The 13,996-nt window shown below is 39.7% G+C and overlaps 1 protein-coding gene across 1 annotated transcript in view; it reads left to right on the top strand.

Moving 5' to 3' along the window:
- The first annotated feature begins 8,768 nt into the window (after positions 1-8,768).
- Positions 8,769-13,996, top strand: part of PKIA (cAMP-dependent protein kinase inhibitor alpha) — an 86,169-nt gene continuing 80,941 nt past the window's right edge. Inside the window, exon 1 of the mRNA XM_076005205.1 lies at positions 8,769-8,946. The gene's annotated coding sequence lies outside the window, so the exon portion shown is untranslated. The remainder of the gene's footprint in view (positions 8,947-13,996) is intronic.

The following is a 13,996-nucleotide window of genomic DNA, read 5'->3' as shown; positions in this document are numbered from 1 at the left end:
GGTGTGGCTCCAGGCCATGGTCCTCAAACTTGGCTCAGAATAAACTTCTTTAAATTATTTTAGAGTTTGGCTTCTTTTCCTTTGACAACTATATTTTCTATGCTCTCTACAAGAAACTGTTCTTATTAAGGTAATTAGTTATCTCTGTGTTGCCAAATCCTATACTAAATTATCAATTCTCATCTTTCTCAACCTACAACACCAGTAGCATAGGAGCATTAAACACTCCCTCTTCCAACACCTTTTCTACTTTGCTTCTGGGACAACTCTTCCTATCTCCCTACTCACTTCTTCATAACCTCTGCTGGATCCTCTGGAGTGTCCCATAGCTCAGTCCTTCAACATCATCTGTCCTCTGTGTACACTTACTTCCAAAGAGATTTCTTCTGGTCTACCATAGTGATTCACAAATTTTCATCTTCAGCCATGATATCTCTCGCCTGAATTTCAGACCAGTATACACAGTTAGTGACTCCACATCTCCAAGATCTGATCAGGATCACAAATTTAGCAATTCCAAAAATAAAGTCCTAATTCCCCCAAATTTGTCAGGTTCATGAACTACCCTTGGTTCTCAGTGCGCTTTTGCCAAATAATGACAAGACTCACTAATAGCAAAGCAAGCAAAAGGCAAAGTTTATTTAGCAAAAGCAAGATGCATTCACCACAGACAGCAAATGGACTCCTGTTGCTACAGAAGGCACTGACTATTAAATGAAGTTTTATTTTATGTTGTATGGGTTGGACCCTTCCTTGCAGCCATGGCTCACACCTCACCTTGATGGACAGCTGTTAGTTATATAACCTGAGTCTTACTATACATGTGGATTTCCCATGAGGCTCTCTGAAAGCCCATTGGGGAGTGTGAGACTACAATGCAGATTTATGCTAATGACATGATAATTACCCAGAGGTTACTTTTGGTCACCTTCCAGACCATACCACTGCTTAGCTTTCTAGGAATTTCTTCTTTTGGGAATCCCTAGATGCTTTTGTATTTAGCGTGCTGAGTTCTGATTAGCAGTATACTCCTTCCCCTTCTGCTACTGTTATCTGAAGCAACGCACTGTTTCCCCATCCCAAAGCCCCCATGCCCCTCACCACCCTGTCTCCGGGAGAGCCAGAGGCCCTACTATCTACCTAGCAAATCTGCTACCTAAAAGCCCCTAAATGAACTTTCACTCACCTACCTTTCTAACCAAATATTTTAACAATTTCCCTGTTTGATCATTTCCCTACAAACAAACTAACCCTCCAGTTTCTGAAACACATAAATTATATGCCCACTTACTTGCATATGCTGAACTTCTTCAATGTGTTCATATTCCTTGTTCTTACACTACCTCCAAATCTCTGCCCAAATGTCCCCAGACCACCTTATACAACTGCCCCCATACTTGCCCCTTACTCTGCTCTTTAGTGACCCTTTTCACCAACATGTCATATTTACTGGTTGTCTCCTACTTAAACATGAGATTCACAAAGAAGAGATTTATTTGCTCACTTGTGTAACCCTGGTAATTAGAATAGCAGTACTAATACATACAGATGTATGTACTTCATACATGTCTGCTGAAGGAATACAAATTTGTCCGATGAACACAGGTCATTGAAACTTATTTTTTAATCAAACTCAAATTTACTTTTTTATTAGCCTAAACTGGATTTAATAAAAAATTGAATATTTCTTTTTTATTTATAAAGAATGAAGAATGATGGAGATATAGTTCTTTATAAATATTATTTAATAATCTATTCATTATAATAGAAAGGTTTGCATTAAAGTATACTTTCTTTTTATTTATTTATTTCTTTTTATTTTAGCGTATTATGGGGGTACAAGTGTTAAGGTTACATATATTGCCCATGCCCCCCCCTTGAGTAAGAGCTTCAAGCTTGTCCATCCCCCAAATGTTGCACATCTTACTCATTGTGGTTGTATATACCCATCCCCTCCTCCCCCCTCCCACCCTCCCAACACCCGATAAATGTTACTCCTATATGTCCACTTAGGTGTTGATCAGTTAATACCGATTTGCCGGTGAGTATATGTGGTGCTTATTTTTCCATTCTTGGGATACTTCACTTAATAGAATGGGTTCCAGCTTTAGCCAGGAAAATACAAGAGGTGCTAGATCACCATTGTTTCTTAGAGCTGAATAGTACTCCATGGTATACATATACCACATTTTATTAATACACTCATGTATTGATGGGCACTTGGGTTGTTTCCACAGCTTTGCAATTGTGAATTGTGCTGCTATAAACATTCAAGTGCAGGTGTCTTTTTTGTAGATTGTCCTTTGTTCTTTTGGGTAGATGCCCAGTAGTAGGATTGCTGGATCAAATGGTAGATCTACTTGTATCGCTTTACGGTATCTCCATATTGCTTTCTACAGAGGTTGAACTAGTTTGAAGTCCCACCAGCAATGTAGGAATGTTCCTCTCTCTCTCCACATCCACGCCAGTATTTGTTGTTTGGGGACTTTTTGATAAAGGCCATTCTCACTGGAGTTAAGTGATATTTCATTGTGGTTTTGATTTGCATTTCCCTGATGATTAGAGATGTTGAGCATTTTTTCATGTGTTTGTTGGCCATTCTGTCTTCTTTTGAGAAGTTTCTGTTCATGTCCTTTGCCCATTTTTAGATAGGGTTGTTTGATTTTTTTCTTGCTGATTTTCCTGAGTTCTAAATAGATTCTAGTTATCAGCCCTTTATCAGATGTGTAGCTTGCAAAAAATTTCTCCTATTCTGTGGGTTATCTGTTTGCTCTCTTGACAGTTTCTTTGCTGTGCAGAAGCTTTTTAATTTGATCAGGTCCCATTTGTTTATTTTTGTTGCTGTTGTGATTGCCTTTGGGGTCTTCTTCATAAATTCTTTGCCTAGGCCAATGTCTAGAAGAGTATTTCCAACATTTTCCTCTAGAATTCTAATAGTATCACACCTAAGGTTCAAGTCTGTTACCCAGCGTGAGTTGATTTTTGTGAGAGGTGAAAGGTGTGGGTCTTGTTTCAGTCTTCTACATGTGGCTATCCAGTTTTCCCAGCACCATTCATTGAATAAGGATTCTCTTCCCCAGTGTATGTTTTTGTCTGCTTCAAAGGGAGGTTTTATCAGTTTCGTCATATTCTTAAAAATACATTAGATGGACCAGGTATGATGGCTCATGCCTGTAATCCTAGCACTTTGGGCGACTGAGGCAGGAGGATTGCTTGACACCAGGAGTTTGAGACCAGCCTGGACAAGAGTGAGACCCCATTACTATAAAAAATAGAAAAATTAGCCGGGTGTGGTAGCATGGGATTATAGTCCCTGCTACTCAGGATGCTGAGGCAGTAGGATCACTTGAGCCCAGGAGTTTGAGGCTGCACTGAGTTATGATGAAACTACTACACTCTAGTAGCCTGGGCAACAGGGTGTAACCCTGTCTCACACACACACACAAAAAAAAGATGTTAGATGAAAAAAATGTGCAGCATTGCCTAAGTAGATTGTCTTATGACTTCCTAATGATGATTTTTCTTAAAAAAAAAAAGTTTGAGAATTACTTACACCACACTAGTGAATGTATCATATGCCACTTACTGAGCATTTCACTTAAGCAAATAGACATTTCACAATCAAATATAGAGTCCCAGTTATAGCATACTAGCTGTATTATATAGATCAGGAATTATATGTCAACTCCCTACCATTAAAAACAAGGTGAATTCTTAGTAATGTCTCAAGAAACAGTTTCTGTTCTGTTTATAGTCACTTCCCCTTCTTTCATTGTCTTATTTCTGTTATATCAGCGGAAATTCTTCAATGTCTAACATAAATCTTCAAATAAATGAATAGTATTGTGTACCCTGTATTAGTACTTTCATATTAATACAGAAAATTCTTAGTCTAGCTGTAAGTACTTGAATGCAACTCTATTTTTATCACTAGCCTTGCTATTCCTGAATTAATATTTGCATGTAAATTACATGATATACTTTTTGACCTCATCAAGAGAGTAGATATTTTGTCAAAAAGGCTTCTGTAGAACATAATTAACCAACCCAAGCCTAGCAGCGACCACCAAAAAAAGTACTATTACCATGGAAATTCTCCTCCAACCCTTTCTAGTAACTCTAAATTATGTAAAACAGTATTGATTGTCATACACTAAGTGCCCACTTCTTTCCTAGTAAACCAAGTCCCCAACTTTAGGCAGACCCCATGGAGTGAAGGGAGCAGGAGACCTGGCAGTGGATGGGTGACAGATGCTGGAGCCAAATCACCCTGACAACTGCTCCCAATAATAAATCTGAGAAACTAATCTCTGCCAAATTGTTAATGGCTGTGAATGAGATATTCGGTTACCCCCTCCAGATAGTGTATTTGCATTTAAATGAGCCCCTTCTGGAAAGATTCCCTTAACCCAAAGGAGTGGTTCTAAATGCTGACAGCTCCAGACACACAGGGTCTCTGGCTCTGGTTTCACATTTTCCCTTGCTGAGACTCTTGATATCATTACATATCAGAAACAAAGCATTGTAGACCTCAATGTCAAGATCCAAAGTTTTAAAGAAGATTGTGCAATGAAAAATTATAGTATAAAAAAATAATGATTTTTTTTCACCCAACTCTACTCATTAAATTAAATTATCTGACATATGAGTGTATGCCAAGTTCAAAGAAAAAAGATTGAAACCTCATATGTTGACATAAGACATTTCCCATTGTTTTTCTTTTTGGTTCCAGTTTCCCGGTGCCTCTTACCATGCTATAGTATCTGACGCAGTTAAACCCTGCCATCTGATGTCTTAAACGTCTGTCTTTTCCTTGCATCATCAACAGACTGATTCCCTTCCATGAATAAAAAGCACCTGGCAAGAGTACTTTGCTACATGAGAATCTATATTAATCAGGAGAAACTGTTTATATACCTTCAGTGAATCTGGCTTCACAGAATAGAAACTATACTGGGGAGGACAAGAAAACACATTCTGGGACAGTCCTAAGTCACCACAATTACATCCCCACTGCATCAGACAAATTGAAGGAAAAGATCAAGCATCTTGTCCTAGGGATGAGCCTATGGGATGGCATTGTTCTGGCTTCAGAAAGAAGACAGGCTGTGAGTGTAAGGCTCTAAACCCAAGTCTGCTTAAATACAAAACCTCTGACCTTCAGAGTCATCTCAGTGTTCTGATTCCCTTCACCTTCTCATCAACCCCCCCACCCCTTTATTTTATATGGACTTTTATTTCCAGCACTTGATACCTAATAGATCTTTCAACTAAATTATATATTATTAAGGCTGAGCATGTTCTCTCTTTCAAGCTATTTAAAACTTTCAAATGAGATGGGAGCCTGCCCAAGTGGTCAAGAATAACACTTATTTTTAATGTCAGCAATTTCGCATCCTCTCGTTATATCCTCACAATAGTTATCTGTGGTTAGGATCCTAACTATTTTTTTGCCATGGACCCCTTTGACAATCTAGAGCAACCCATGTAACTATTCTCAAAATATACTTTTAAATGCATAAAATATAATATCTATAACTGCAAAAAACTTAATCACCAATTTTAAAATATAGGCATCAAAATATTTAAAACAAAGTGCATGTTATACAAATATATAGGCATTTAAATTCATTAAATATTATAAAATATAGGAGGGTTCTATTAACTACTGTACTTAAAAATTGTGATGTTGAAGAATGGCTTAACAATTTTGATACTGACATACATGTATACTGGAATTGAACAATTAAGTAAATAAACAGTGGATGGTGGAAGCCAAGTTTCTCACTATTAGAGACCCCCGGAGGGGGAGGAGGCTAGAATGATCTATGTGTTAATGGATTAAAGTTGCAGACATCAGAATGTACTTATATTAGCTTAATATAGATAAAGATGGTTACATCCAAAATATTTATTGATATATGTATATACATGGGTGAGTATACGCATATATTTCTTCACTCTCTTAGTTGAGAAGGCCTAAACAAAGCCACACACATCAGCAACAACCATGTTTAGAGCCAGGATCTTGGTTTCCTTTCCACTTCTCCAATAAAGGGAACTAGGGCTCCTTGAAGAAATGGCTCATTCTAGGACTGGGAGAAGAAAAATATGAAAGAAGAGTGGAGCCTCTTGTAACCCCAGAAAGTAAGGAATTATTAAAAACACATGCACACACACACAAACATACTCACCCGTCAAAGGGGGCATGTGAAAGGAGCACAGGGACCAACTAAAAGAGCTACCATGGCCAAGGCAGGGAAAAAATAGTGTAGTAATGGATTATTACTTACGTATAAAATAAATATCCATATAAATAAATAATTAGATTTTAATGGAGAATAGATCTCCTGTGCAGAAGAATTCCAAATACTTATGTACATACTCTGTCATAATATGCCAAAATTAAAAAAAAAAGAAATATATATAAAAAAAAAGATAAAGCTTGACTTCACCACTCCTTAGATTGTATTTCATGTAGTGACTTGCTTTCAACAAGCACAATATGGGAGGGATGGACAATAACTTTATAGTGGAGAAACCTGGCAAAAACTGCCTTAGCCAGGTGATCAAGGTCAACATCAACTGTCATAAATCACATTGATAAGTTATATAACCTTGATTTGATGGTGAAAATGGCACTTTACCTCTGTGGTTGTCCTACCAGTAACTTACAATCCTTCTCTTATCATGAGAAAAACTTCAGACAAATTGTCATACTGTGGCATCCTACAAAATACTCAACCTCTACTCCTCAAAACTGTCAAGATATCAAAAACAAGAAAAATCTGAGAAATATCACAGTCAAGAGGAGCCTAAGGAGACATGACAATTAAATGTAATGTGCTATCTTGGATGGGAGCCTGAAACAGAATTAAGGACCTTGGGTAAAAACCACAGAATTCTAAATAAAGTATAGACTTTAGTAAATGATAATATTGGTTAATTAATTATAACCACGGTGTCATATTAATGTAAGATGTTAATACAGGAAACTGGGAGTGGGATATATGGGAACTCTTATTATTTCCTCAATTTTTCTTTAAATCAAAACCATTCAAAAATATAGTCTATTAAATAAAACAGAAATGTAGTGATGATTTGATTACAACATGAGAGTAGTGATATTTTGAAATATCTACAAAGACTACAATAGAGAATTATCTGTGGTTTCTATTGGTGACAAAGTCATAGGCACTGCTAACATTCTTATGGTATGCTGCCTACATTTATGTTTAAAGGACATGCTAAATTTCAGTGAGAGTTTAATAAAATGAAAAATGGAATTTTCCCATCCAAATCCAACACTGCTGAATTCTATTCATATACCCCTTTGATACAGATTAGGAATTCCCTGCTCTGCGGTAAGGTTAATGGCCTAATTTTATAAAAGTGAGGCTTGGAGAGATGAACTAAATTGTTTTAGCTTTCAAAGATTATATGTTCTGGGACCAAGAATGCTGAGTTTTGTTGGAACACTGTTGGCTACACTGCTGTCCAATTTAGGAATTGATAAACAGAGGGAAACAAAGGTGCTTCCCTGGCCTTGCGCAATTGCATTTTCTTGTTTAGGTTGCCAGACAAATGCACAGTGTAAAGCTGGCCGGGCCCTAGTGGTGGGCAATTCCAAGAGCAAGGCATGTCAAAAGAGGAAACTCCATCCTCACAGAGCCCTAGTGTCACCGAACCTCCCTACTTGGAAATGACTCAACAATTGGCAAAGAAACCGTGTCTCAGCTGCCAAGAGAGCAAATTCTAGGCCCATTTTTCCTTTAACATTCAACAAGCAAACTGCTGATAAGGGCAGTAATTTGGGAAAGAGACAAATGAAAAGGAAGAGAGAGAGAGGAAGACACACACACACACACACACACACAAAACCTTGTTAATAGCTGGTGTGGCTTTAAAGAGGTAAAGAAAGGGCTATATGCGTATATGCTTATTTCCATTCCCTGGGCAAATTCTGATGAATTCTTGGGGAAGAAGATAGAGCTATCTATTAACGTGGGTTCTGCTTCTTAATTTCCAAATGTTAATTAATAGCTGTCACCCGGAGCAGTCTGTCCAATTAGGCTGCAGGGAGGGTAGGGGTCGCGAAGGAGAAAAACTGGGAGGAAGGGGTTTTGGAGGGAACGTCTGTCTACTAGTGCATCACTAAACAGCAACAAAATCTGGGGGTGACCCCGCTCTGTTTCCTTGAGCGCTTCCTCTGGTCTGCCCCACTTCTCCACTCCTTTGGGAGATTCCCGTTCTATTACGTAGGCGAGAGGGCGAAAGGTCCCAGCTTTCATAATTGCGAGTGGTTTGGGCTGTGTGTGTGTGTGTGTGTGTGTGTGTGTGTGTGTGTGTGTGTGTGTGTGTGTTGGAGCGTGCTACAACAAGGGGCTTAGAAAGATCGATTATCAATTAAAAATATTTTCGGGGTGTTTAAACGTTCATCTTGAAAGACAATCCCAGCTCTCCCGTTCGGCGACACGAACAAAGCTGATAAGGAAGAGGGAGAGGGTGGGAAACCCACGGAGCCGACTGGAGCTGCCCATGCAGCCGGAGTGACAGGGGAGCGCCTGGAGGAAGCGCGCTCTGCAGAGGAAGTCTCTCTTGCTCTTCTCCCTCCGTCCGCTATCCAGAGGCGCTGCATCTGTAAAAACACAAAATAGAAAACAAACGTCCAGCCCTGTGGGGCAGGACCGTCGGGCGCGGCGTCCCGGCGCCCTTCCCCGCGGCCGGGAGCGGCGCTGCTCCCCCCGCGGCTGCGCGGAATGCGGCGATCCGGCCCGGGCGGGGGATGACTTCATGCGGCCCGAGCTCCGCGGCGGGAGCGGCAGCTGCGGCTGGCAGGTGGGGCGGGGGCCGGCGCGAGCTGAGCGACCGCGCACTCGGCCGGCGCGGCGGGACTGCGGCCCGGGGCACGGGCGCCGGGACGCGCGCCGACTCGGTCCGGGGAAGGTAAGCAGCCCGGCTATTGTTAGCCGCGGCCGCGCGGCGCGGGGCTTGCGGCTCGGCTGATGAGGGGGTTTGCGGTGCAGGAGGGAGAAGGGGATAACCCTGCGGCATTCCGCGATCGAGAAAAGGAGCCCCGGCTGCGGTGGCAATGCTAATCGGCCAAGTGCAGGAGACTGGAGGAGCGGCGTTACCGGGCAAACAAAGGAGGCGTTCAGCCTCTGTACTCTTTTGAAGACGATCGACCATTTCAGTGCCGGGTTCGCTTTTAGACAGTGAAGAGGGTCCAAAAATGTGAAATAATTTCGAGTTGCTCTTTTACCTTTCCGCCTCCTGCCTTCCTTCACTTGGTTGTTTTCTGGATTTGGAGCGAGCTGTCTAGGAAGCAATCAAAAATCTTCCCTCTCTTTCTGTCGTCCTCGGGGTTTTCTCCCTTTCCAGTGACCAGAATGGGGCTGTGCACATCTCAATGTCAAAACACCTGCTTCAATGTTGAACCTGTAGAAAGAGTCTCTATGTGGAGGAGAAACTTATCTCTTGTAGTTCAGCTCGGGTTGAGCAGCACTTGACATAGCTTCTCCCTCCATTTACCATGTTCTCTGTCAATCATTTCATTGATCCTTTTCAGAGATGTGGTGCCCATTCACAGGCCAACTCTTGTCAGCTCTTATCCACTACCTGGGTTCCATGACTGATTTTGTCAAGGACCCAGGAAGGGCATTGCCTCACATAGGATTTCGTATTTGGTATTCTGTCTATATACTATTACCTGTGTCCTTTCCTCGATTGCATGGAATGAAATAGCCTGCTTTTAGCCCACTACCATTATGGTTTCCCATAAGTCCCTTCTGTAGTCGCTGTGGCTACCAGAAGGCTTGAGAGGACAAACAGAATATACTGAGGTGCGAGGGATGTTCCCCATGCATAGACATAGGTGGAAGTAAAAATGTAAATCCCAAGATATGCAGTTTTTGTCTGAAGCTCTTTTCGTCCAGCTTGGTTTTGAGAAAACTAGCTGTTAGGGTTTGGGGTAAGTCCTCCCCCCAAAGCAAGCAGTCTGTTTGCCCTAGGATTCCCCAGTAACCTCAGTAGAGTTTCCAGAGAGGCTTTCCCCATAGGCAGTCAGAAAGCCAATGGAGCTGCCCAATCTAAGCCTCAGGTTATTTGAGCATCTTCAAGTTTGTGTCCCCATTGACAGGTCCCTACCGCTTGTCCTAGGGTTTCCCCCCCAGGCCCCATGCGACTGAGCTCTAGTGCCTATTCTTGTTGCCACCTAGAGATGTACATTTGATAATATGCTGTGAAATGGTTAAGATGGCTGTTATGGGGATTGCAAATATGCCACTTCACCAACAGAGAGCAGTTGCAATAAGCCAGATTGTGGGGTGTCTGTGTGCCAATATTCTATTTAAAAGGAGATGTTATCTTTCAACTTGAAATTAGAGAGACAGTCTGACTCAACAGCCATGTAATTTTATTTTAGCAAATTAAAGTAAAAGATAAATGAAAGGGGGGGCAGATTTATAGCTAAAAAAATTATCTGTGCTTACCTTTGTTTTTCAATATTGTTTTTAAACAAAGATGCTGGTTCGGAAAAATTATGTTAATTCTATCATGTATTATTATTGCTTTTCTGATTACAGATTTCCTTTTCATAAAATACATTTTAGAAATATTTGAATGCTATAGCTCTAGGCTTAACTTGCAAAAAAAAAAATCCCAAATATTTGAATTAGTTTCTTTGTGTCCACCTTCAGTATATGAGGCAGAGGGAGCAGAGGGGTGGGCAAAGCCCCCTATAAAGTGGCCCATTCCAGGAACTGTCCCTTGGGATCTTAAATACCTCACAACCAATTAATTCACAAACAATTTTTTTTTGTTTGTTTGTGGTGGTTGTTATTATTACATGTTGAGCATGATTTTGGTTTGAGATATTAAAATTTCAAGATTCTAGAATTTTGACTCAGGCACACCAACTAGAAGAGGTAACAAAGAACATGATCAACAACAAAACCCTTTATTCTACCACCTTTCTTTCCTAATATTAAAATACTTAACCATATAAATCATGATTCTGAAAAATAAGTAATGAAATATTAATAAAATCATTCTTTTTAATAAATTAGTCTAAGATACATATATACAGATCAGTGCATTGATCTTAGATGTACAATAACATTTTCTGTAATGTTAAGAGTCATCTTTCTGTTGAAGAGCAGTGCATGAGAATATCCTAAGAGGAGTTAGGAATTGAAAGTGTTTATCATTTGGTTTCTGAATAAACTAAAGTCTTTGGCAAGAAATAGGGTCAGGATCAGGGGACTGGTGCTGCCTAATAATACCTGCCAGTGATTTTACAGGTGAGATTAATCCACTAAGTTACAGACTAGAGTTGGAGAAACCTCATTGGAAATTAAGAAAACAAGTTGGAAATTTTAATTTTCATTTTAATGCAACTGATTAAGGGATTTCTGAATTTGTACCATGTTATGTTTCAACAAATTTAAGGGAAGTTTCTAAAATCAGAACCTAAAGCAGAAATATATGTATGATTTCATGTCTGAAACTGACTTTATTTCCTTTTCTTTGAATGTTCCCCAGGGAAAGGAAAAATTAACTGGCTGGTGTTCAGAAATGACAGAGGTGTGAAAAAAATGGAAGGATGTACATGATTAGATGCTAAATGAACTGCAGACACTTTTGTAGGTTTGACAAGAAAGAATTGAAGTCAATTTTTTGCTTGCTAATCACATTAAAAACATTGTGTGGCGGGCGGTGTTATCAGCATCTTAGAGTACAAATCGAGGAGTCAAACTTGCCCTCTCATAACAAAAGAGCATTTTCTGGCGCTGCGTTACTGCCATTAGCTGTAATTGAAATAGCCTTATCTTAAGATTTTGAAAAATGGAAAAGAAAAAAAAGTAAGAATAATAAGACTGAAAAAGAAATGTCTATTTCTTTTCAACCAGGGACTCCACTGACAATGGGTATAAAAAAGTCCTATTTTGAAAGTTGCTGGTGACCTCTTAATTGCCAGATTTCTGTAATATTTAACACAGTTTATTATGTCTTTATTTATAAGTGCTTTTCATTTGATTAAATGTTTGTATTTAAAAAGTATTATTAATAAGTCGTATGTATCAGGCCCTGTGATACCTCTTAGTCTACTTTCTCAATAATGCCCTTAAAGTACCTCACACTCAGCCTAAACCAAGTGGTCTGTATTTCCAATTAGTGCCCAATGCTAGAATGCCTGTATGTCTTTGTTTATGCCTTTGGCCCATCCTGCTGAGTGTTAAAACCTTGCTTACATCAGACACTGCCTCTTCCATGAAGCCTTCCCCATACCCACCTTCCTTCCCCACCAGATGTGCTTTTTCTCTTATCTAAATCACTTTAGCACTTTCTGTCTTGGTTTATCTTTTCATGTGAACATGCTTTGGCTGCTCTTCTCAAATAGCTCTTGAGAGCGAGGTCTGGGACTGACAACTTTTTGTTACCTGCAGCTCATAGTATAGTGCCTAGCTACATATATGCAGTGGTAGGTGTTCAGCAATTTGATTTTAGTGAAGAAATGAGTTGTTTTCCAGGGGCATAAATCTATTTGCCTACCCATCTCCACCAGTCAAGTTAGCCTCTCATTGTATGTGCAAGTACTAATTTAGTTGTTTTTAAATCCTTATATAATAGTAAATACAGTGATAGTACATTCAGATAATAATAATTTACAAAAGATATTTTGAGATTACATGCTCTTAAATGTTTATTAGCTCTTATATAATGAAAGCATGATAAGCATAGCAAAACAAAACCTTAAAGAAGACATTGTACCTGCTTTCAATGTGCTTGCAGTCTAAGCAGGGGAAGGCACCTTAGATTTATGAGCCCTTATCTTGTTTCAAGGCACCCTGCTAGGGACTTTCATCTGTGGTATCTCATTTAATGCTTCTACTGTATGCTAATTTTACCTTGAGAAAACTGAGGCTCAGAGATGTCACCTAAATAGCAAGAGGTTCTTTCCACATTACCATCCTGCTCTTTGAACTGTAACATAGTGAAGGGAAGTCTTATGAAAACATAAGTTCAGAGCCATCAGAGTAGTTTAAAATTGTTTTGTGATTAATCTTTCCAGTACTTTTCAAAATTTGGGTATAAATCCTTTGATAATTCAGTAAAGTCTGTGCATTCTCTCTGCAAGTACATACACATATATGATTTTGCATACAAATCCAGGTGTTTATGGATCCACTAAAGCTCTCCTTAGCAAATGATTAAAGATCATCTATTGGGACTCACTTTGACAATATGTGTGGCCTTTATTAGCCCATACATTTCTTGTATTCACTATGAGGTTGTCTTTCTGTTGTTCTCCCTAAACAATATAAGGACCTGAAATGGGAACTCTTCACTAGCACTGACACAAAGATAGCTAAAATGACCAGGAAACAAGTGCCAGTGAGAATAGTGACTCAAAGAACCTTGATTCATGGAAAAGGCATCCCAGAGGGAGCTCCGAATGTTGTACATTCCAAATGATTTATTTAGGGTTTTCTATTCAATACCACGCTTACAAAAAATAAACAGTTGTTGGACTTAGAGTACTGTACTACCAAACATGTAAAAAAAAAAAAAAAAAAACAAGAAAACATTGCCAACAGTTGACTGGTGTAGTCTACTTTGATTTAAATTCATTTCTCTCGGCTGGGCACAGTGGCTCATACCTGTAATCCTAGCACTGTGGGAGGCCAAGGCGGGCACTTTGCTCAAGGTCAGGAGTTCGAAACCAGCCTGAGCAAGAGTGAGATCCCATCTCTACTATAAATAGAAAGAAATTAATTGGCCAACTAATATATATAGAAAAAATCAGCCGGGCATGGTGGTGCATGCCTGTAGTCCCAGCTTGTTGGGAGGCTGAAGCAGGAGGATTGCTTGAGCCCAGGAATTTGAGGCTGCTATGAGCTAGGCTGATGCCATGGCACTCAATCTAGCCTGGGCAACAAAGCGAGACTCTGTCTCAAAAAAAATAAATAAATTCATTTCTCTTAAGATGGACTTA

This window comes from Microcebus murinus, chromosome 7 (assembly GCF_040939455.1).
Source record: "Microcebus murinus isolate Inina chromosome 7, M.murinus_Inina_mat1.0, whole genome shotgun sequence".
Classification (NCBI taxonomy): Eukaryota; Metazoa; Chordata; class Mammalia; order Primates; family Cheirogaleidae; genus Microcebus; species Microcebus murinus.
Note: the sequence above shows the minus strand (reverse complement) of the source record. Positions and strands in the feature narration are given on the sequence as shown.